This window comes from Ochlerotatus camptorhynchus, unplaced genomic scaffold (genome assembly GCF_037179485.1).
Source record: "Ochlerotatus camptorhynchus isolate MF236.1 unplaced genomic scaffold, CSIRO-AGI_Acam_v1.1 ptg000051l, whole genome shotgun sequence".
Classification (NCBI taxonomy): Eukaryota; Metazoa; Arthropoda; class Insecta; order Diptera; family Culicidae; genus Ochlerotatus; species Ochlerotatus camptorhynchus.
In genome coordinates this window covers 178,709-202,454 of record NW_027040541.1, presented here as the reverse complement: position 1 = coordinate 202,454, position 23,746 = coordinate 178,709, and the positions used below count along the sequence as shown (strand labels likewise).

The window sequence follows — 23,746 nt, the reverse complement described above, 5'->3', positions numbered from 1 at the left end:
CAAGCAAACAACCGCGGTTGATATTGCAAGCTGTGATATCACAGCTCAGAATATCAAGCTAACAAAACGAACAGTCTCGCAATGTCAAAGGAGCTTGTAAAATCAATAAAAATGATATGTTGCTCCAATATCACGCGTGATATTGAGAGGGTATGAGAGCGGAAAAATATCAATTTGCTAATGATTATGGCGTCACTGGTTTGGCAAACAATTTTGAGCATATCTTTAAAACAGTTTAGTGTAGTGCTTCAAGAGAATCAGAAGAAATTTCCAAAGCAATACTAAGGAGAGTTTCAATAAAATAATAAGATAATTCCAAAAGGGAATTTTTAGAAGAAATCTAAGGTGAAATCCAAGGAAATTAATCATATCGTCCGGCCATTTTCCACAGAGATGGCGCTGTTCCGCTGGTAGGAAGTGATAAGATTATAGAAATTGATAGAAGTGGGAATAATTCGCTTTCGGTGCATATTCAGATCAAAAAAAGTAAACGACAACCTAAATAAGTAAGTTGTTCAGTTTTTTTTCCCAGAAATTATTGTTAAACAAGCTACAATTAAATAAAGATGACCAGTCCCACTCGAAGTTCCTCCTTTTTTACATATTCTGCACAAAAAAAATTCTGCCAATCCCCCCCCCCACCATTCATAAAAATCGGCGGGAAATTATGTGAGGGGTGAGCTATTTTGTGTGCAGAATGTGTAAAAATGGAGGGACTTTGAATATTAATCTAATTGCATATATACAGGTACTAGCTAGGGTACCAGACATGTTTTGCACTACAGTGTCCTCTGTGAACAATTAACGGAAAACATATAATATGTAGTTGCCGATAGATGTCACTGCAAACAACATGATGGAACATGAATGCAGAAGCTTGACGAAATGATTAATTTTGGGAGAATACATTTGTCAATTCTAATTGGTATACGAAGGGATTTCCGAAACATATTCCAAACGAGTTCTTAGTGAAATTATGAATATTTTAATAATAGTTATGAATTACTAAGAATGTAACGATAAATTAAGAGCAAATTTCAATAGTTTTGTGAAAGCGTTCTGCACATAATTCCGAGACTGTTACGGAGCATTATAAGATTATTGGGAAAAATCCTGATAGTTAACGTAATTCTGAAAAATGGTCATAAGAAAAACCTTTTCAAATTTGGAAAGATATCCAGATATGAGTTCCTATGAAATAATTTAGTAAATTCAAACATTGCAAAACAAACTTAAAGATTCCGTGCACAGAAATTCAAGATTCAGGATTAACAAAAAAATTTAGGGATTGAGAACAAATTTCAAGATCCTTATCTTAGAAATTTCTGAATAGTGTAAAACTAAGGTAAAGGGTAGGGGGCGATCCCGACGTAGAGGTTAACATCCACATCTCTCACACCAAAGTCACGAGTTCAAATCTCACCCCCTAGACAAGTCACGAATGAAACAAGAGTGTTAAAGTGACTATAATAATAATAATTAAAAAAAGTAAGTTTTTAAAAAACCTAAACACCCCTCATTTTGTAGGTGTGTGCATACAAAATAATGCCTCTATTTTGATTTTGACATTTGCCCTTCACACTTAGATTATTTTACCGAAATCTGTGTTATTTTAACGAAATCTCATCAGCTGAACGTTCGGTAAACAGTTCGGTGATTATTCACAGATTTCCTGTAATTTTTCACCGAATATCTGTGAAAAATTACAGGAAATCTGTGAAAAATCACCGAACTGTTTACCGAACGTTCAGCTGTTGAGATTTCGGTAAAATTTCACAGATTTCGGTAAAGTAATCTTAGTGTGTTCAGTTATAAAAATGGCGTCCAACCAATAGGAGCAACGCATCAACATTTTGCACGCGCATCGCAAAAATCCGAACTGCTCGCACGCCGAGTTAGCAAAATCGTTCAAAGTGGTCAAATGTCACCAACGTAAGAAAGGGTTCAGGAAACGTTTGTCCATAGCCAGGAAGCCTGTATGGGGGAAATTGAAAGCCGGAAGCTGCAACGACGACAAAAAGAGTGGCCAGTGGTTTCAAGCGGAACCCTAACCTCTCCGTCTGAGATTTCGCAAACAAACTAGGAGTGTCGTCTACAACCGTACATCGAGCTAACAAGCCGAACTGTCGACTGTCACAAGGTAGTGACTCCAAATCGTGACGATAAACAAAATAAGTCGACCAAAACACGATCCCGGAAGCTGTACACGACGATGCTGACGAAGCTCGATTGCGTGGTAATGGACGACGAAACCTACGTCAAGGCAGACTTCTAACAGCTTCCAGAGCAGGAGTTTTTTACGTCAACCGGACGGGAAAAGGTGGCCGACATTTTCAAGCATATGAAGCGGCCGAAGTTCGCTATGAAATATCTGGTGTGGCAGGTTATCTGTACCTGTGGCTTGAGTACCGATATTTTCATTGAAACCGGGACCGTGAACCAGGAAATTTACGTGAACGAGTATCTGGAAAAATATCTGCTGTCTTTCCTGAAGCAATACGATTGTTCCGTGCTGTTTTGGCCGGATTTGGCATCCTGCCATTACGGAAAAAGCCAAGGAGTGGTATGCCGCCAACAACGTGCAGGTGGCACCCAAGGACAAGAACCCTCACAACACGCCAGATCACACCAATCGTTCGGTAGACATTTCGCTTACCACTCGTTGAGTTTTTGAAAGTTCGATAAAAATTATTAATAATTAAATCATTTCTAAGTAAGGGAAATGGCTCTAAAGTAGGGAAATGCCAATCTAAGATTGGGCCCATCGCTAAAAAGCTGCTCTTTATCAATTTTATCTAGGTGAACGCGTCATTGGGACGGTACTAATGGATATTTTTGGTCGCTATTGAAAATTTAACCGATTGCTGAATTTATGTATGGGCCCAAATTAGAAGCATTTAGGCCGACATTACATCCATTTCCCCTATATACGATCGTAATTTGATAACAATACATACACAAAAATGGTTCCTTGAATGTAAAACCTCTTTTCCATCGACTGTGATACTTATTTAATTTGCTTTTTTAATGCTTCTATTGAATTTTGTCTGTGGATTTATAAAACCACCTGCTTATCCTAGCAGAACTGCCATTTTTATTTTAACTTGTTGGACCATTCTAACGTCCACCCACGAGGCAGGATTTTCCTCAAACTGCATGCAGGCGAGAATATCCAAAGCAAAACATGGAGAACCTCGAGGAGAGCGCTTCGTGTGGGTGGGAGAATATTGTTCCTATGTTGTTATTGTTGTTGGGGATTGAAGCCGAAGTTGAGCGAGAGAACTCTCAGTTGATTCACGGAATGCCACGCTGTTTCCTTCCTGGTATTTATATTCCATGTCCGGCTGATCCTGATTCTCATTCGTAGTTGAATCTTCCTTTCGAACGCTGCTGTTTCTTCTGCTGTTGTGTGGCCTCTAGCTAACTGGGCTCCCTGTGGTGGTGGCTGAGGTGGTTGTGGCCTGCAGTGCGTTGAAAAGCCATTGGCTTCAAGGGAAATGTGTTTGGCCTCTCGACGACAGCGGTTTTGGCTTTGTTGATTGTTAAACATGGTTGATTTTCTGGGTGGGGAGCCAATATAATTAATTGGTTGTATGTAATTTCGGGAAACTACTCAGCGGCGGAAACGGAAGGTGAAAAAATCATTTAGCAGTTTCGCGTTATATTTTTAGTGCAGCAAATGTTATTGAAGGACAACAGTGACTTGTGGCAATTTGAGTAGAAAACTGTGTCCGGAGCCATCATCACATGATTGGTGCGGTGCGTGTTCGGAGAAGAGCAACATCTGCGCGTGGAGCCACGAAGATTGTGTGATGAGCATTCTTTCTGTTGAGACCTCTGCTGTTGGTTGGTTTTTGTGGCTGGCATGAGTTTTGGAACCTGCTGTGTGCGTGTTTCTGATGATGATATTGGTTGGTCGGCACGGATAGGTAAAAGTTCAATTTTGCCTTTCGAACTGGAAACTAGGTGAAGGCCAACATCACCGAATAGTTTTTCTATAGTTTACCACATCAATTATGTACTCAGTCAGGTTACCGTGAAATAGAATAAAGCCAGAAAGAGAGAGAGAGAAAATTTGAAAAGTGTTACATTGTTGAACCAGCTGCCTGTGACAAAAGGTTTGTATTAAGTATTACTATGCAGAAAATTCAGTGGGACTGATACCGTAATGCACCGAAATCCAGACACTAAGACCTTAAATTCGAACACTTTTAAAAGTTGATTATAAATACTTACCATGCTCAAAATATCAAGTGAATTTTAACATGACTTTATGTCATCGTTTAGAATCATCACACACGTTTATAATGTTGCAAGTTATACGTAATAGTTCCAATAAGATTGCATTTTTCATGAGCTTCTTAAAAAAAAAAATAATAATTAAACAAGGACATTTTGAGATATTTGAGTATATAACTTAAAACTTTTTCAAATTTCTAGTCAAATTTACTGTTTATGATTTTCCCAGAAATACTTTATTTTCACTACAGCTTTGTTTAAGACGTCATTTCGATCAAAAATGAAATATTCGTGCTACAATTTATTTAAAAATTACAAGATACAAAATGGCTGAATTTTCAGCAAAAATGTGAAGTCCATCCATAACAACACAAATTATTAAAATTTTCATGATAATATAGGCAAAATAGGCAATCAAGTCGAATAATTGCCGATGTTTGTAGAAATTGATAATAAATTCATTATCACTTTCGTGTCTAAAGCAAACCCCACACGCATCAATATATTGACGCGAAGGGGAATTATTGACAATAATATTGATGATGTGAATTCAGAAATATTGTCAATCTCGATATATTGACGTCAATATAGAATGTATTGACAATACGATTATTGTCAATAAAAGTAATCGTGTAGGGTCCACTTAAGAGTTGAACTAGCCATATGGCTAAAAATATATAATAAAGACAAAAAAAAATTAAAGGGTTGTGTCCTAGACACGACTCCAGTATGACGTAGAACCACGAAAAATTGATGTTTGTTATACATTGTTGACTATTATACTTATAATTATGAATAGAGCGGGGCAGAATGTATATTTTGTGCAGAATATCTAAAAAAAGGATCTAATTGCATATATAGAGGTACCAGATAAGGTTACAGTCAGTTGTGTGTAATTCACCAACATAAATCATCAAATATGCCAGTAATATCCTTTCGATTGGCGTATTTGTATTTTTATTTCATCTATAATATACACATATATTTTTTGATTTGTACCCCAGTATACACACTTAGAAAAAATCATGTAAATTTAGGTGTTCTGAGATTGACATATACGAGCGTCAATTTTGACATAAAATTGAGTCATAATAGCCGAGAAATTCAGCTCAATCAAACTTACTTTTCGTCGAGTAACGAGCTTTTCAGTCTCGGAGCACTTAATTTTACATGACATGTTTGTTTACGTCTCATCCTTTATGTCAAAGATGGATTACGTCACGTGTAAAATTAGTTATTTCTAAGTGTGTAGTCGACAAAGACGTAGTTCTACGTCAAGAGAAAAAAACAATATCACTTTCTTTAAATTGTATGGAGCATTTCCAGCCCAAAACGCAAACCGGTTGGTCATGAGTGTTTTCGATTTGAATGAAACATTTCTCACGTGTTCGCTGCTACTAATGGTTGCATTTTTCATTTAAATATGATTTTTTCCTCCAGAGTAACTTTTGAAAAGGGCGTATAAAAAAATGGATTATTTTTTTTTCAAAAAATCATAACTTGAAAACTATTGATCTGATCAAAATGGCATATGAGAAGAAGTTTTAGGTAGTTAAATTATCTTTGCGGAAAAAAAATACACTGAAAGAAAAACTTAGTAAATTAGTATTTAAAAAACGTAAAACGATGATTATTTCAAAACACCCCCCCTTCGATCTTTATAATTTTTTTTTTCAAGAAAACTGAAAAAATGCCCTAATATTTGGTGAAGAGTGTATACTGGTAACTTTCTTAAATTTTTTTTATAATTTTTGAAATTTTTGTTGGTTTTTACAAGTTGGTGAAATTGCATATTTTTTAATAAAATAGTAAATTATTTGGATTCTACGCATAATTTTCAAAAACATTGCACATAGAAACTTTTTTTCTTAGTCCAGCCGTTCTCAAGTTAATGCAATTAAAAAAAAAAATTATAATAATTTTCTACATTTTGGGCCATTTTCAAATGTTAGTCGTGATGTCCAGCAACGAGATGTTTTTCCATGAATATATATTAAAAAACAGACAATTCATTCTCAAATATGGTAGCTGTCAGACTTACCCGTTTCTATTTAGACGCAGCGGAAAAGAAACAAGTTTATAACTAAATACTCTCAAATATACCCAAATAATCAACAAACCCACTCATGTGCCTTTTTTCTGTCCTCTATTAGTTGTATACCTGGATAGAATTGTGTATGTCATAACAGAGGCTCAAAACATAAACAGGTAAACAAATATGTAATTAAACCTGTAATTGAGATAAATTCTCTAGGTACTTCTCTGACGTATACCATATTGTGCCTTAAGAGCTCATCCCGCGATATCACAACTACATAAAAAGGCACTCCGTGGAGGCTTCTTACACTCACACTTAAAAAAGTTTGCTATAATCAATTGTACCTAATGAAGATAGGTATAATGTCAACATTGTAATTATTCTGCTATATATATATATATATATATATATATATATATATATATATATATATATATATATATATTGGGACGATCTTCACCTGTTCCATTCAGTTCATCTCTCTTAGCGTTTCAAGTTAAAAAGCAAGTAGTTTTTTACGATGGATAACAATTTCAAGTGTTGTAAACCTCCACCTAAATCAATTTCAAAGCATGACACAGTAGCAGTTCAGTTGTTTATCTCAAAATTATAAGAATTTTAAAGTTGCAAATAACAGTCCAAAAGTGTATTTTTATGTCAGATGGAGCAGCATCACAATACAAAAACATAAAAATTTTTGCTAGCATTTGTGGATTTAAAGATAATCATAATGTAGAAATTGAATGGCATTTTTTTGCAACTTCACACGGCAAAGGTCATTGTGATGCGATTGGCGGTACCCTTAAGAGAATGGCAAGTTTAGCTAAGCAACACGAGCACCCTATAACGAACCCTTAACAACTGTACGACTGGGCAAATAGTCGTAAAGAAGATCTTCAAACAAAAATGTCATTTTGTTATGTTTCTACGGAAGAATACAAAAAGGCTGACACGGAATTTGATCCAATTTTTAAGAAAGTGAAACCAATTCCTGGAACTCGAAAATATCATTGCTATATTCCAGTTTCAAACAGCCAAATTGCAGTAAAAATATTCTCTAATTCAAACGATACACCCAAATTATTCAATGTATTCAAATAATATGAGTTGTAAAATAAAATAATAAATATATACTGTTTTTTATCTCAACAAATCTTTCATTTGACCACATCAACGTGCTTCTCTTCCGCTGCCTCTAGATAGAAACGGGTAAGTCTGACAGCTACCATATCTGAGAATGAATTGTTTGTTTTTTAATATACAATCATGAAATAAAATCTCGTTGCTGGACATCTCGACGAACATTTGAAAATGGCCTAAAATGTTGAAAATTGTTATAATTATATTTTTTAATTTGCATTAACTTGAGAACGGCTGGACTTAGGAAAAGAGATTTTATCTGCAAAGTTATCGAAAATTATGTGTAGAATCCAAATAAATTGTTATTTTTCAAAAAAACTATGCATTTTCATCAACTTGTAAAAATCAACAAAAATTTAAAAAATTATAGATTTCTTTTTAAGGAAGTTACCAGCATACATTTTTCACGAAATTCAAGGGTATTCCATCAATTTTCTTGAAAAAAAAAATTATAAAGATCGAAGGGGGGGTGTTTTGAGATAATCATCGTTTTACGTTTTTTAAATACTAATTTACGAAGTTTTTTCTTTCAGTGTATTTTTTCCGCAAAAATAATTTAATTACCTAAAACTTCTTCAAGTTATGATTTTTTGAATAAAAAATAATCAATTTTTTTATACACCCTTTTCAAAAGTTACTCTGGAGGAAAAAATCATATTTAAATGAAAAATGCAACCATTAGTAGCAGCGAACACGTGAGAAATGTTTCATTCAAATCAGAAGGGGTCGAGACAAAATTGACATTTTTTTTAACGATTTGAGCTAGAAATGGACATTTTCGTATGTTGTAGTTGTTTCTGAATACTTCAGTTGTAAGCTTTTAAATGACGTATATAGTGATTATACTCGATCAATGAATGTATAAATATTGACTGACACAAATAAACATGTTAGTCGAAATGATCAATACAAAAAATGTCAGAACGGAGAAAGCAATTGTTGAAGAACGCCTTAAGATCTTGCAACCAGTGTTGCCAACAGTTTAGTAAAATCCATTAAATTTTACCAAAATATGGTTTAGTGAACTAACAAAGATAAATATGTGAAAACTAATCGAATATCATGGTGAAAACCTTTATATTCTATTATTGCACAGAATTAAAATTGCTTATGGGATTTTTCATAGGAGTAGAGAGCAATTTAGTAACACCGTCAATAACAATAACTTAAACATTTGACAGCTCGCTGCTAGGTTTTTGGTTGCAAACTGTCTGCAAGGTTCTTGCAATTCGCGTTTTTGAAAAAAAAATTGCAATGTAACATTATTCACAACTTCAATGATCCTATACAATTTAAAGATCTTTACTCTACAATAGTTTGAAGATCATTAAATATCTCATTTCATGATGTGTATATTGTCAAAAGGTTCCCGTGTACTTCCCGGACTCATAAAGATGAGGACATTGTGTCAATCTTCAAAATCTGAACTCCAGAATATTTTGCCACGGATTTGTCTCGCCTTCTGATGTCAAAATTACACATTTTCGTGCACAAAACGCACGGAATTTTGGTTTATTCAATAGATAATAAAAACAAGCTAAAATTGATTGGAGGAATTTCTTGCTAAAATTTTTCGAATCCCGAGATATTCATATAAATTCGAGATTTTTTTGCTTTTTCTAGCGTCCTGGAGAAAACTTACGATCTGTTTCTGGTTAATTGACATGGTCATGGACTGGACATGGTATTCCGGCATTGTGAGAATTTTTATGTACCACTTCAATACTTGACTGGCGAGCGAACCTTTCGATGAAAATTAACTCTTAACTCACGACGATGGATCCCGATCAGTAGTGGTGAGGCTTCTTCCTCCTTCTTCGGTGAATGGACGCTCATATGGTCTGCAGCTCGCTGCTTGCGGGCAGCCTTTCGTTGTGTACAATGTTCAACGCCACGCGCTGAAAATACTTCTGCTGCTGCTGCTGACGACCGACCGGACACCACCACACACGGTGATTGAATAAGCACCGTTCAGGGAGACCGGATGGAATTTGATTTTGAAATCTGTGTTAGGGCAAGCGCTGTTTGCAGGCAATCGGTGATAATTTTGATCACTATTGCAACCAGGGATCGGGTGCTACTCAATTTTTTTCCGAGTAAAACACACGCTGTTGTGAGACTGCACTTTCATTTCCAAAGAGACGTGAAAGAGCATTTTAAATTGTCCAGCACATTTCATTTTTCTTTTGTTGGAGAGCTGCCGCTCCAACGGTGTTAAATAACTTTCTCTCTCTCTCTTTGTTTCTCCGACAGTGTACTTTCTCTATAGCTGTAGCGTTCGATTGAAAATGAACCAATACAACTATTAAATCGATTCTGTGAAAATGAATGTAAATGAATGTATGAAATGAATGAAAATGATTTTCCATGCCTGATTGGGCGACACTGAAGCAAGTTTATTGGATTGGGGTTTTTTGGTACATACGGGATATTTTAATTTTCCAAGAAGGTTAGCGTTTTCTTAGCATAATGCGATGATGCTTTATCCGGCCAAAACATCTAGTTTGCGTGATATTTTTGAAGAAATGGAATCAATATTTTCTCCAAACATTGATTTTGGTACACTTCTTGGTTGATAACCAAACCGCTAGGCTTGAATCATGGCTTAGAAATTGGCGACATACAGCACCACTTTCTGTTCAAATTTGTGTTTGAACTTGAATCTTACATTTGGAGATGTTGTACAACTATTATCTGAATAATATCGATCCTTTCCAGGAATATGGGATTTTGAGAAAGGAAAGTATCTTTTTTCATCCAAACCGAAACATTTTCCTAGGTAATTTTTTGTCATCCAACTGTATTGGGTTTCCACGTTCAAAATTTGTTGATCGGTGTATTCTGGAGCTCTTGATTTTTTTCGACAAACTATTGGTTGCGTGCACTTGAACTTCTTCGCGGCATCCCGCTGACTTATCAAATCTTTGTTGGTGAACGTATTGTGTAGCGATCGAAGTCCTTTTTTGTTCATTATTTCGGCTGGTTTTCCACTACTCCTCTTCCGGAGATACCCCAAGGATGTCAGATTACGATAAACAGTAGAAATTGGTACATTCTCTGATTCGAAATGATATACCGTAAACTTTTTCTCTTAATTTTCGTGTGTTTTGAAGAACTGTATAATGCGCTCACGAAGTGCTTCTTATTTTAATGCCATTTTGATAATAAAATTTAAATAACATAAAAACAAAATAAAAAATTCTTTAGTTTTGTGGAGAGAGAGAGAGTGAAAGAGAGCATTGATTTCCATAAGCTGGCTCTTTTTGTGGACATTTGTGGTTTGGTATGAGAGAGTTGAAGTTATTTTACTATTTTAGTTATCACCCGTTGCTTGGTTCATTAGTTATGAATTTTCAAAGTGCGTCTGGGAAAATTCACCACCATTTTTTTTTGGAGCAAAAACTTTGACACCCTTCGGTTCAAATCTAACCGATATTGTAAAAATATTCTCAGTAACTTCTCAAATTCCAATGAAACTATGCGACTTCGACCACTTAAACAACTTTTCTTAAAAAAAACTGGACTGTCATTTTTAAAAGGTTTCAAATTTTATTTTTTTTTTACAAAAAAATTGTAACATAAAATCTTAAAGAGTGAATTATGGAAAAATAACTGAAGTTGTATAAAATACATTTAAAAAATCATTACTGCACAAAACAATCCTAAAAAAATGACTTTTCTCAAAAATACAATTTAAAAAATATATGAAACTGTTTTTTTTCTTATAAGATAGTTCAATTATCTACAAGTAATCCATACATTGTAAGATTTGTACTTTTATAGCATATTGAAGAAGTATGCCCACTCGATATTTCCTGTACTCGATGTGTTTTGATAAATGTTTCTGTGTATTTTCACCTCCCTTACTCTATTTTATAATAGTTTTTACCCAATAATTTTAGATAAAGCCATAGTAGTAAAATTGATGCATTAGTTTAAAAAAGGTGCTTAGTTGTGATCTAGTACAAACATTTTAGAATAAAATCATCAGAAAATTTTAAGGTAAAAACATCTAAAATACTATATATTTCACTTAGCTAATTCACGAATTAACGTTAAATATTATTTAAATTTTCGTAACAAAATTATTAAAAAGCATACATTATTTGGGATCTGGTAAGAATTCTTAAGTTAAGTTCTTAAGTTCTTAAGTTCTAGATGAACATTTCAAAAGCTCACTAATGCGAAAAGTGCAATATAATGCTGATATAAAAATTCAAAGCCGTATATCAGCATTATATTGCAAAAAGGGCCCATATCGGGCTATTAACGGGCTTTGTGGATACTTGGGATGTTTTTGCAGCTGAGTTATTAACGAAAGAGAAAGTCGATGAAGAAAATCGATCAAACCAGATAGGACCATTTGAAATGTTTGTCTAGAATTGTGATTTTTTTTATGGTCTGTAACTCAATTCCTCCCTAAGTCAATGGTCCCTTGAATATCGAGTAAATGTTATCTGACATTTTTATATTTTTTTATATTTTATTTTATTTTTTTCATAAAAGTTCAGTTCGTTTTTCCCGGAGATGAACCAGCGTCTGGGGAACCTTCTTGATAAAGACAACCAACCAGTCAGTTTTCAACAATTCACCATTTGACCGTATTTGTGAGGGTCTCAAATGGTACTCCAGATTTTTTTTTTCAAGAAATACAAATATGCAAAGTTGCTTGAGGTGGAAGTATATGTATAGCCTACGTAGCGGCCATTTTTGGAAGGAATCACCTTAAGTAAACTACATACACAAAAATTCATTGGAATCTCAGAGGATACTGCCAACCCCACACACTTACTTTGGATTACCGAAGTCAGGAAAATTTTACTGGGTTTTTGAATTGCGGAACGCCCAGCTATCTGTTCAGCGACAGGTTCTATTACCGAACAATCCGCAATCGAGACTTGTCAAATGAATACTGTTTTGTCAGTAAACCGTTAAAAACATTTCCGTTAAAATTTCTGGTAAGCTCAGTAAACGTGATTTTTCCTTTGTCCTAATAATACAGTTAAAATAGCGAATTCTAAAAATCGAGTAATTGTAAATTTACAACATTAATCCTTTTTTTGAAGAGTTTTTCGAAATTTAATCATTTTTTAAATCATTGCAAATAAACATATTTGTTTCTTACATTTATAAAAATACATTTCAAGCTGCTTAGATTTCTACTTTCGACACTCTGGTAAGGTCGGCTTTTCCAAATCGATCAATCGAAAACAGTTACAATACCTGCTACATTTCTACATCGGGTCAAGAAACGGATTTTTTTCAACATGGGTTAAGTGCATTGTTTTCGATGCAATATTAACACAAAATATGTTCGACTATACCGTTATTAAAGCACCGGTTTCCGATTTTTTCGCAAATCAATCATGTGTGCTTTGATTCTCAGTATCTTCCAATTTTTTCCAAAAACATTTAATTAAATGACGTACCTATTTAAATTTAATTTTCGCGAAAAATCTCTCCTCGTTTAATTTTGAGCAATATTTGGCATAAACAACGAAATTGTTTAGAAGCTTTCATTAAAAATTGCTGATTTATATCATGTAAATTTACGCCAAGTGCAGCGTTAATAACGTTTACATGAATTTTTCAAGCGGTTTACAGTCGACAACTTTAGAAAAAAGTTTTCAATTTGATATTTGAATGTGGTACAAAGTTTCAGCAACACTGAGAAAAAAATTCTAAATTTTAACCATCGCGTAAAATTTCCCTAATCTAATTAATATTAAACTAAAGTTGACATAACAACGAAATTATTTGCATATATTGCGCATAATATTACATGAAATATCGTGTAAATTTATGCCAAATCTAGCGTTAGCTACGTCTGCGCGCTAGAGATTTCAGAAATTTACACGTTTTTTTTCATACGGTGTGTCAGGACGAAGCCCTGTTAGCAACTTCTAGGCTGTCCATATACCACGTGGACAATTTAGATGACAAATGTCCACGATCCATATAAATTATAAATATTCTTATGGTTGATTATTCATGCAAGAGTGGAGGTGTTTACAACCTCTTACAAACTGTTCACGTGAAAAGTGGATAGCACCTTAACATTATGTCAAATTCGACGTATACACACACATTTGACTTGTCAGGTAGGCAGAGCATAAATAATTCAATTTGTGCCATCAATGTAATCACCCATGTTGCACTGAAAGCAACCGCCACCATTCATTCAGTCGACCAAACTTTTGGTCGATTCTCTGTCTCTGCCGCAGTTGCGGTTGTGTTTAAATACATAGGTATCTGAATGGGAAAAAATTCTAGGTGCAGAGCAATGGATGGGGGAAACTACAAAATCTTTTATTTTCTTCCACTGGTAGCACACCTTCGGAACATCCGATATCATGTTAAACGACACCCAATCGCCAATCACAACAGCAATAGGGTAGATCGCTACTTCGTCGTAATCGCTCATTTCCGTTCTATCGAGCAGACAACATCAATAATATCAATGATTTTACCGTACACAAATCAATAATACGTTTGATTCGATACTTTAGGTCAAAAGCTACAAAACAAAGAATGTTAGAGTGCACTGTACGAATATTTACACTCATTGTTCTCAAAAACAAAAAAGCGCTTCGAGCGAAAACTTTTTTTTTCACTTGAAGATTGCTTTTATTGACAATAACCGTATAGTATTGTATTTTATTGAATACATTATAAATTGACTTCGATATATCGGTATTGACAATAATTCTGTATTCACATCATCAATATTATTGTCAATAATTGCCCTCCGCGTCCATGGTATTTCAATGCGCTATAACGGAATTGAAATTCGTAGGACGAGTTTGGAATCAAGAAGCAGGGTTATATTTTTAAAAGTATCTCAACAATTTGTGACGTTTTATCACATCCAATGGAAAGGTATTTAAATTTGGATGTCATATAGTAAAATCATTCAAGTTTTTGATCATATCCGTTCGAAAAAATAGAGGTAAAGTGTGGGCTGGGCTTAATAGATCGGAGATTAGATCATAAACCCTAGCACCGAAAATAAGACCATCGTTCGCTACCATCTGACTACATATATACTTCTATACCATGTAGATGGCTATTCCTATGGTAGTAGAGAAGTGCGATAATGACAAAGCAAACAAGCTACCCCAAGTAGAGGGCACGGTTCGAAACGGGGTTGAAATGCACTAGTAGTCCGCCAAGACTCGGTTTTAGTTTTCCAGTGCTGCATGCTGGAGTTAAAAATAGGTATAAATTCCAACAACATAATCAATAAAACGCAAACGACACGTCCAGCTCGAGTACGTGGGAAATTATTGCATCTTAAAATTTGTTTGCTATTAATTGAAAATTTTACGATTGAATTTCCTTGAAAAACAGGGGTGCTTACTTGTGGAGTTCAATGTATTGCAACATTCAGTAGATTTGATGCACTGGTTTTTCCCATAAGGGTCTTTGCACAAGGTTTCACGCGGATAATGTGAAAAAGATAACTGCGCCTAATGAAAGGCCGCAATGTAATTCCTTATGAGGACCGCGTAAACTGAGAGCGAAAAGCGAGGTGCGTCGTTTGGTTAGAGCGCAAATACCCCAATAATGTAAGCTATTGCACTAAAGGACGACTGTCACCACAAAACTGAAAAAAGTTGTTCCAATCGAGCAAAGCAGTGCATTTTGACGGTTGATATTTTTACTTAGAGGACTTTATATTCTACGGGTAGGATAATTTATAAAAGTATGATTATTAGATTGAAACAAAATTTGAAATTTTCGCTCCACAGTACTCAAACGGTTCCAAATTGGGTCCTGATTAGCCTCCGAAAATTTGAACTTTAAAAATTTGAAAATTTAGTAAGAAACTGACTTGGCACAAAACCTTTGAAGTTCATATGGAAATTATTATGGGAAAACCAATATTTTGTGCATATCTATCTGACAATGCACCATATCGCTCTACTTAAAAAAATGATAGCAGTGGTCGCAGAAACTTTGCTGAAGACCACTTTGCGATAAAATGTAAGGAACAAAAGTTTTTAATGATTCAACCCACTGATGTCTTATGATTATGCTCAATCAACTGTTCAGAACAAAAATCATGGCCACTATGTCATATTGCAGAAAACAGTGTTGTCCATAAAACAGCTGCTTGATCATGCCATCAGATTATTAATTTCTTAAACAATTAATAACTATTTACGGAGACGTTTAGTTGAAAAACGATATTTTACAAAGATGTAGCTGAGAAAATTTCCGATAAGAATAGTTATAGAACTTTTTAACAGTTACTCAGTCAAAATGGTCTTCTCACCAACAGGAAATACTTAGTCTATCCTACCAAAAATATGTGCCCAGTTTCATCCAAATCGATGATGGTCGGACACAATTTCATATTTTTGCTCATTAAGGATGGAATCCCTCTAAAATTAATATCCGGGCCATCATTAAGCGCCGATCATTGAACGCCAAAATAACCTTAAGGTGCATCTGAAAGGAAGCCTTGTCTTGATACTTCAAGAGATCATATATCAGCTTTCACACAACATACAGTGATGAAACTGCAACTCCCTGTTTTCTGCGCTACTAAAAACGTAGAGATCCAGTATCATCATAGTATGTTTTGTGGGAGCTGACACGAGTGCTCTTGAAGTGTCAAGAGAAGGCTTCTTTTCAGATTCACCTTAAGATTCACCTTAAATACTCCAAAAGCTCTAAGAACATTATACGTTGATTAGAATCGCAAAAATGGTCCTAAAACACTTAAAAATTTAAATAGAAATCGGCATAACAAGTCCTAAATAACCAAACTAGCTTTTTGAAAATCAAAACATCAAAAGGAAACAAATCCAAAACGGTCTGGACAATCCACAATTAGCCTAGAAAATGTTAAAATGTTACAGGCCAAATCCATCAACATAACCTAGAATCATCAATAATGCCTTCAAAGATGTCATAATGACTTTATAAATGGCATTTAATATAATAAAAAAATCACTTCAAAAACGATTATAAACGAATGAGGACCGCCAAAATGGCAAAGAATGGCCATAATGTCTTATGTTCGCCAAAATATACTAGACGTTCGCCAACTGAAAGACTTTTGACTGAAAGTCCGGTAGCTGAAAGAAGTTTCAGTTAATTGACACTTATCTGTCAAATCATTTGTGCATTTCAAAATGTCAAGAGGAACCAGATGAACACGAGGATGAACATTGATGCATTTTGAATGGATTTCACAACTGATTTGAAACATGAAATGCATTTCAGTTAGCGAACTCAACGTTGCTTCATGAAAAATGACCTTAAATACACCATAAAGTTAGCCGCAAAAACACCTAACAGAGCTAGTATAAACAGAATGGTTTTGACATGACTCTAGGACGCCAATGACTTTAGAACACAAAAATGGTTCAAAACCAGCAACATATTTTAAGAACGCCAAAATGGCCTTTAAATAGTCAGAACCGTCATAAAAATGGCATTGACGTGGTTTTGAAACACTAACATTTCAAAGGCTATTAAAAAAAACATTATATGTTTTCTATATATCTAACAGAAATTTATGAAATTTATCACATCTTTTCAATAATATGAAGCTGAAGCCATTTTTACTAACAAATAGTTCGTTGCAAATTGTTTCGATTTTTTTTTTTGAAAATTGTGGGTTGCCTTAGCATTTATGAATGTGGGGAAACCGTGCTATCAAAATCTACCAACTATAGTATAATCGAATGTTTTTAAAGTAATATATTACAGTCAACTTTCGCTCGTTGGGCTAAACCTGTAGCCCACTTAATGAAAGACTTTCGTTAGTTGGGCTGAGCTGTCAAGCTGAAATTTTTTTGAGGAATAGAGTTCTTTACCACCGTTAGTATTAGTGAGCAGTTTCACTAATACATGCGTTTTACTGGTTGAAAATAAAAAAAAACAAACCGTTGTCAAGTCGAAAACATTGACAGCGAATTTCGTGGTTGAAAATAATAAACAAATAGATTTTACACGGCTACACTAGCAAGGTTGTATTAGTGAAATCTTGCATCTTGCGGCAAGAAGTCAATACACCGATTGTTTATTGGCAAATCAAAGTTGGCACTCGTGGAGAATAGATGAACTATGAAAGTGATGATGGTTTCAAAATTTTACACGGAGAGGTATACGAGTTCAATCTTAAAATGCCTTTATTTTGCAAATTGAGCATTTTATTTAAATCTGGTTAATACTACGTTAGTAGAAAACTTAAGGACTACTCAGTAGATATATAATATAGAAACAATAATTTCTTTTCAGATTTTTAGGTGTATGCATAGAATTCAGCTTTTCTACAACTTTAGCAACAACCAGATTTAAATTCAATGCTCCATTTTCAAAATAAAAGCATTTTAAGATTGCACTCGTATACCTCTCCGTGGAAAATTTTGAAACCATCATCACTCTCATAGTTCTTCTATTCTCCACGAGTGCCAACTTTGATTTGCCAATTATCATCACTAGTCTTTAGCAACTATCCAAATTGTTTATACATGAGCCCCTCGAAAAGGAAACAGCTCTGTCAGAAATGACGTTTGACTTCGATTTAAGTGCGCTACAGGCTAACTAACGGGAGCCCAACTAAAACGTAGCCCACTTAAACATAGCCCAACGAGCAAAATTTGACTGTATCTACTTTGATTTCAGCAAAGCTACTGGTTAGTACTGTATTTTGCTCTCGCACCAAGTTTAAGGTTAATAAAATTAAGCCTTGCTCGACGAATGTTCATTTCATATTTCATGGACAAGGATTTGAATATTTGAACGGTCGCGTATCACGGTCGTCAGCGTCACAGAAACCAAAACTTTGCGCAACTATTTGCTAGGGATGGGAAGGGGTGGATAGTTACGGCAGAGAGTGTCTGAAGACCAACATACTGGAAAACGCGAAACAAAACGGAAGAAAGGGGGTGCAATAGCCGTGAATGTGTGTGTGTAATGGTGGCAGAACATGTATCCAACTCCAACACAAGCCCATCAAATGTCGGAGTGAAAAGCACATGCATACGTTGCTTGACTTGTCTTATACTTTAAGGCTGTATATAAACTACGTAGACAGATTTTGGACCACCCCTTCCTCCCTTCCCCTGCCTAGGAGATCATTCATACAAATATTTGAACAAATGTATAAACCGTAGACACTCGTCAACCCTCCCCCGCTAACCTGTTTAAGTAGTTTGTGTACATACCCTTTGCAAGGAGAATAGGAAGCAGAATGCACAGAAGAAAAATCCACAACATGCCTTCTTTCGTTCATTCTATCTATTCGTGACGTGGTGGGAATATTTGAACTTGGACTGAAAGGTAGCGCACGTGACAATGACATTACAGGTAACAATTTGCGATCGAGCGGGTATGCTCCGGAATACAAATGATTATGTGTAAGAGTGCTGGGAAGAAAGTAAACCTAATTAGGTTTACTTTTTCGAGTTTGACTTTTGATTTACAGTAAGAATCTTTACCATGCACCTCCATGCACACTAATTAAAAGAAGGAATTCTAGATCGGGCGAGTCTAGCTAAAATGCTACTTTTGGAAATTATGAAACTATGAGATATCATAATAATAATTTTCATAAGTCAGATGCAAGAAGAGCAGGTAAAGTTTAAAGGTCACAATGCTGGATGCGAAATTGACCGGTTATATGCGTCATACAAAAAATTTACTTCCTCTTCTTGCATCAAATCATCATTATAATATCTCATACTTTCATAATTTCGAAAAGTCGCATTTTAGCTGTAATGAGAATTTTTAAGCCTTTCTGGGATAGATCCTAATCTTCTTTCAACATGACTCAACCATATGTTACCGAGGATATCCAGTGAGTTTTTTTTTTATTTTGAAATTTCCGGTTTTCCCGGTTCAATCACAAAAATTTCCCAGTTGTTAATATTCAGAAAAAAAACGACTTCAATGATCACATTTTCAAAAACATGATCAAATACAGATTTTCGAAGTTTTTTGTGAGAAAATTTTCTATAATATTAGCAAAACTGTAAAAAGCATCTTTTGAAGTTGAAAGACACTGGAGTCGCTTTTTACGCGGTCTTTTTTACGTAGATTTCGGAATTTACGCGGTTTTTTTACGCGAATTTTGGAATTTACGCAGTTTTTTTACACGGATTTCGGAATTTATGAGGTTTTTTTTACGCGAATTTCGGAATTTACGTGGTTTTGTTTTACGCGGATTCCCAAATTTATGTGGTTTTCACCGATTATTTTTATCAATATGGGTATTTTTTGTATCGGGGTGATGTCTAGAGACCGAAAATTGATATCCGACGCCATTTTGAAATCCAAGATGGCGGCTTCCGGTTTCATAAAAAGTGGGAAATACCGTCAAATACCCATCAATATGTTTATTTTTGGAATCGGGGTAATGTCTATAGATCGGAAATTGATATCCGACGCAGTTGTTAAATCTAAAATGGCGGCTTCCGGTTTCATAAAAAGTGGGGAATATTCGTCGGACATCAAGTTACGTCATCTACACTTCGTCCCTGTTCCGAAAATACCTATATGTATTGTATGATATTTGACACTTCTTATTAAACTGAAAGCCGCCATGTTGGATTTTAAAATGGCATCAGATATCAATTTCTGGCCTACAGACATCACCCCGATTTCACCTGGACATCATCCTGATTTCAAAAATAGTCGTATTGATGGGTATCCGGATAATTTTATCTCGGTTATTATTGGTTTTAAAATTATCCGAATGTTTAATCAAAGTCAATATAGATCAAGCTGGATTTATATCAGACGACATTTATGTTTGTATTATTAACTTATTTTTTAGTCGAAGACTAGTTCATCACGACAATCCGATAAAAAAAAACTTGTACTCAAGTCCGGCTAATCCTCTGTTGGCTCACGCGCGCATATTCACACAGATATTTTTCGATCTCGATCGGGTTTTTAAGAAGCTTCTTTGTAAAAACGGCAGAAAAGCACAATGTTTGGTGTAAACTAACATATCTTATATGCTGAAGAATACGTGAGACAACATGAGTTTTTACACTTGAAAGAAATACAAATTTTGCAGACAGAGTGACTTGAAAAAGAAAAGTGATAGGTATTTGGCTATTGTGCTGTTGGAATCGCTGAAGGAGGAATTGTTTGTGATTCGATAGTAGAACAGCGTAGGATCCACATTGTAAAGATTCCCTATTTTCAGCTTTTCTACAGGCTGGAGTGGTTGTTTGAACCATTTAGTTTATCAATTTATTTTATCTGTATAACAATTATTCACAAGCACTCTTCCAGGTTAGTTCAAGAATAGTTTGATGATGATAAATCTTTCTAATATTCACATTACAGTTATGATCCGATCCTGTCAGCCTCTCCGCGCATCAGACTGTTATTTTTAAGTAACTCCACATAATTGTGATTTCATATCTTCCTCCTTCAAGATGGTTGTTTAGGATACACATACTTTGCTAGCTGACAAAATGGGGTCATTGCTAACATTGCTGACAAAATGGGGTCAATTATAAGGTGATACAAGAGACGTTTCTCAGTGGAACTGACAGCTAGAGTGTGTGGGTGATCTGGTGTTAATGGTGCTGAATGTAAACATAAACAAAGCAGAAATTTTTATGATAATCTAATAAACTGCCAGTTCTACTGTGATCTGTCAAAAGTTCTTGGTAAACAAAAAAGTCAGCTGATCGCAACTGTCTCGTGGACAGCCTTATTCTATTTTTTCAGCCTTCATTCAGACTGGATCTATTGATTTAAATTATTTAAGTTTTCTTTCAGCTCTTTGATAACGGAACATCATAAGATTTATAGTGTAATGATTCACTCTTACAGCTTTCACCCTGGTTTTGTATGTTGATTTGATTTGTTTGAATTGGTTTTCAGCTCTTCGGTGTTGGCAGTCGCGGGCGGTCAATTTTGCTCATGCTTTTGCTCTAAGTTTATTTTCAGCTTTTCGATGATAGAACGCCTTCAGATTTATATTATAATGATCCAACATTTTGTTCAGGCAAATCCAAGTATAATGCATGATAACACTGATTCATTTAAAACCATAGTCGCATCACTTCCCTAATAAAAAATTACCACAAACGAACGATAACCCAAATCATTGAACAATTCCACAAATGGTTTGGATGATACCCCGAACACGTCGTTAAGCAAATTAACCATACCATTTTTATTAGGGTTATCAAGGTGAATCCTGATCCACCAAACCCAACGTACTAACAAAATCTCCTTTCCTGTGTCTTTTGTTTGGGTGCAGAGGTAAACACGGCCCACAAACAACAAAGGTCACTCTAATATTCCTTCCATACTCCCACCTGATTGCAAGGACGTGGCAGGCGCCGTTATTGATCTACAAAATATGGAGTCACTGAAACTTGTACAATGAGAATGCACGGTCACTTCCAGCCCCATTCAGTTGATTCATTGTAAAATTTCACTGATTCTGATCAATCACGGAGTAGCAACGATTGATATGTGCAGTCAATTTAAGCTAAGCTAAGCTAAAAGAAATACAAATTTTGCAATTTACGTGGATTTCGGAATTCACACGGTTTTTTTTACGTGGATTTCAGAATTTACACGGTTTTTTTTACGCGGCACGTATCCCCCGCGTAAAAAGCGACTCCAGTGTATAATTCAACTTAATAGGTCGCTTGATATATTCAAAAACAAACCATCAATCTTAATGTTTTGATTTATTATATATGCTGTACAGTCATCCCACAATTATGGGTCAGGTAATAAAAATTATGAATCAGTAAGTTCATCGTCATCAGGATGTGATCCTTAACCATTAAAACAATGGTTTTCGAACCACGCATTTTTTTTTCAAAACTGCAAGAATCAAGAATTATGCTCAACCATTATAACATTAAAACCAATTCCTGATCGATTGGCAGTTGTTTCATCTAAATCGGTCAATAGATAACGAAATGGAAGCAATATCTATGTTCTAGGGGAAAAAGCTTGGGTACGCATGTGTTAAGCTCGTCGCAGCATATGTTTTCAGACATAAGAATTTACTAATTGATTCTTGTAACTTGAAACTAATGAGATCTAGAAAAACATTTATTTAGAGTCATAGACTATCATATATTTTTTTCGAGATTTATAACTTATACTAATTTGCATGATCCTAGATTTAGAAAAACATAACAGAAATCGTATATTTTTTAACAATCTAGGACTGAAAAGAGTACTCAAAATGAGGGTCTTTTAATTTTTTTAAAGATCCTAGATTTGATCAAAACAATAATTATAATCGACCTTGGAAAATTTTCAAGGCTCTGACTCTAATTTATAGAGTTCTGACGTGAATACTTATGGAATTTAGAGGAAAAGTTAAAAAAGAATTTCAATTTCAAAGAAATTCTGAAAAGGATTCCTACAAAATCCTTGGAAATCAGTGTTTTGCTCAGAATTCCAATTCTGAGATTATGTTCGAAGAAATTAGGAGATGAATTGCAACGGATTTCTGGGGACAAGAAGGTAAGTTTTAAACTGAAATGCTACGTTATCTTTATAATAACTCCAAGGGAGTTGTGAAGTGATAGAAGTATCTTTAGGAAAACAGCAGGTTTGAATGAGAATCCCTAGAGAATTATTATGAGAATTCAAAGAGAAATATTAATAGAATTTATTGCAACAGAATTCAAGGGAATCCCGAGATAAAGGAGCAGTATTCTGAAGTCAATTTAAAAAAGGAGGAAACTTAAAAATAAATTCCTAAGAAAGTTTCAAGAAAATTCCAATGGATTTCTGAGGAAAATTTCAATATATTTCTGAAGAGACTTCTAAAGTTTTTCTGAGAAGAGTTTCTAGACTACAAAGAAAATTTTGAGAAGAATTTAAAAGTTGTCGAATTATCAGAATAGTTTCAAAAGAATTCTAAGGATAATGGAAGATCTTAGGAGAGTTGCAATGGAATTCCATAGTGAATGTCATGGTCTTACGAGGAGAGCTTTCTGGTAGTTTTAAGAAGAACGTCATGATAGTTCTGAGTGGAACAAACATGGTAATTCTGAGACTAATATCATGGGAATTCTGAAATGAATTGCATGGTAGTTTGAATTTTAAACCATAAACTAATCGATTCCGGGAAATTGTTTGGATATGTTTCGATTTTCACAAATATTTTTTTCAATGTTTGGCATCTTGAATGTTTTACTTTAACGATCACGCACATTACATCCGGACTAGAGTAATCGATTTACAATAATAGAGTAATTAAGTCCCAAATAAAAGCTATTAAAAAAGATGGCAATTATGCAGCAAAAAGAGTAAGTTGCTCTGTTTCACTAATTGTTATTATCGTATGTTAAGGTTTATTGATTTTTCCCGGTT

General features: G+C 34.7%; 1 protein-coding gene across 2 annotated transcripts in view; it reads left to right on the top strand.

The window, feature by feature from the left end:
- The first annotated feature begins 3,381 nt into the window (after positions 1–3,381).
- Positions 3,382–23,746, top strand: part of LOC135717163 (tetratricopeptide repeat protein 39C-like) — a 37,552-nt gene continuing 17,187 nt past the window's right edge. The window contains exons 1-2 of one of the 2 annotated variants that reach the window (XM_065239122.1): positions 3,382–3,632; positions 4,027–4,118. The gene's annotated coding sequence lies outside the window, so the exon portion shown is untranslated. Of the gene's footprint in view, positions 3,930–3,990; positions 4,119–23,746 lie in introns of both variants that reach the window. The other variant, XM_065239121.1, reaches the window with a different exon arrangement.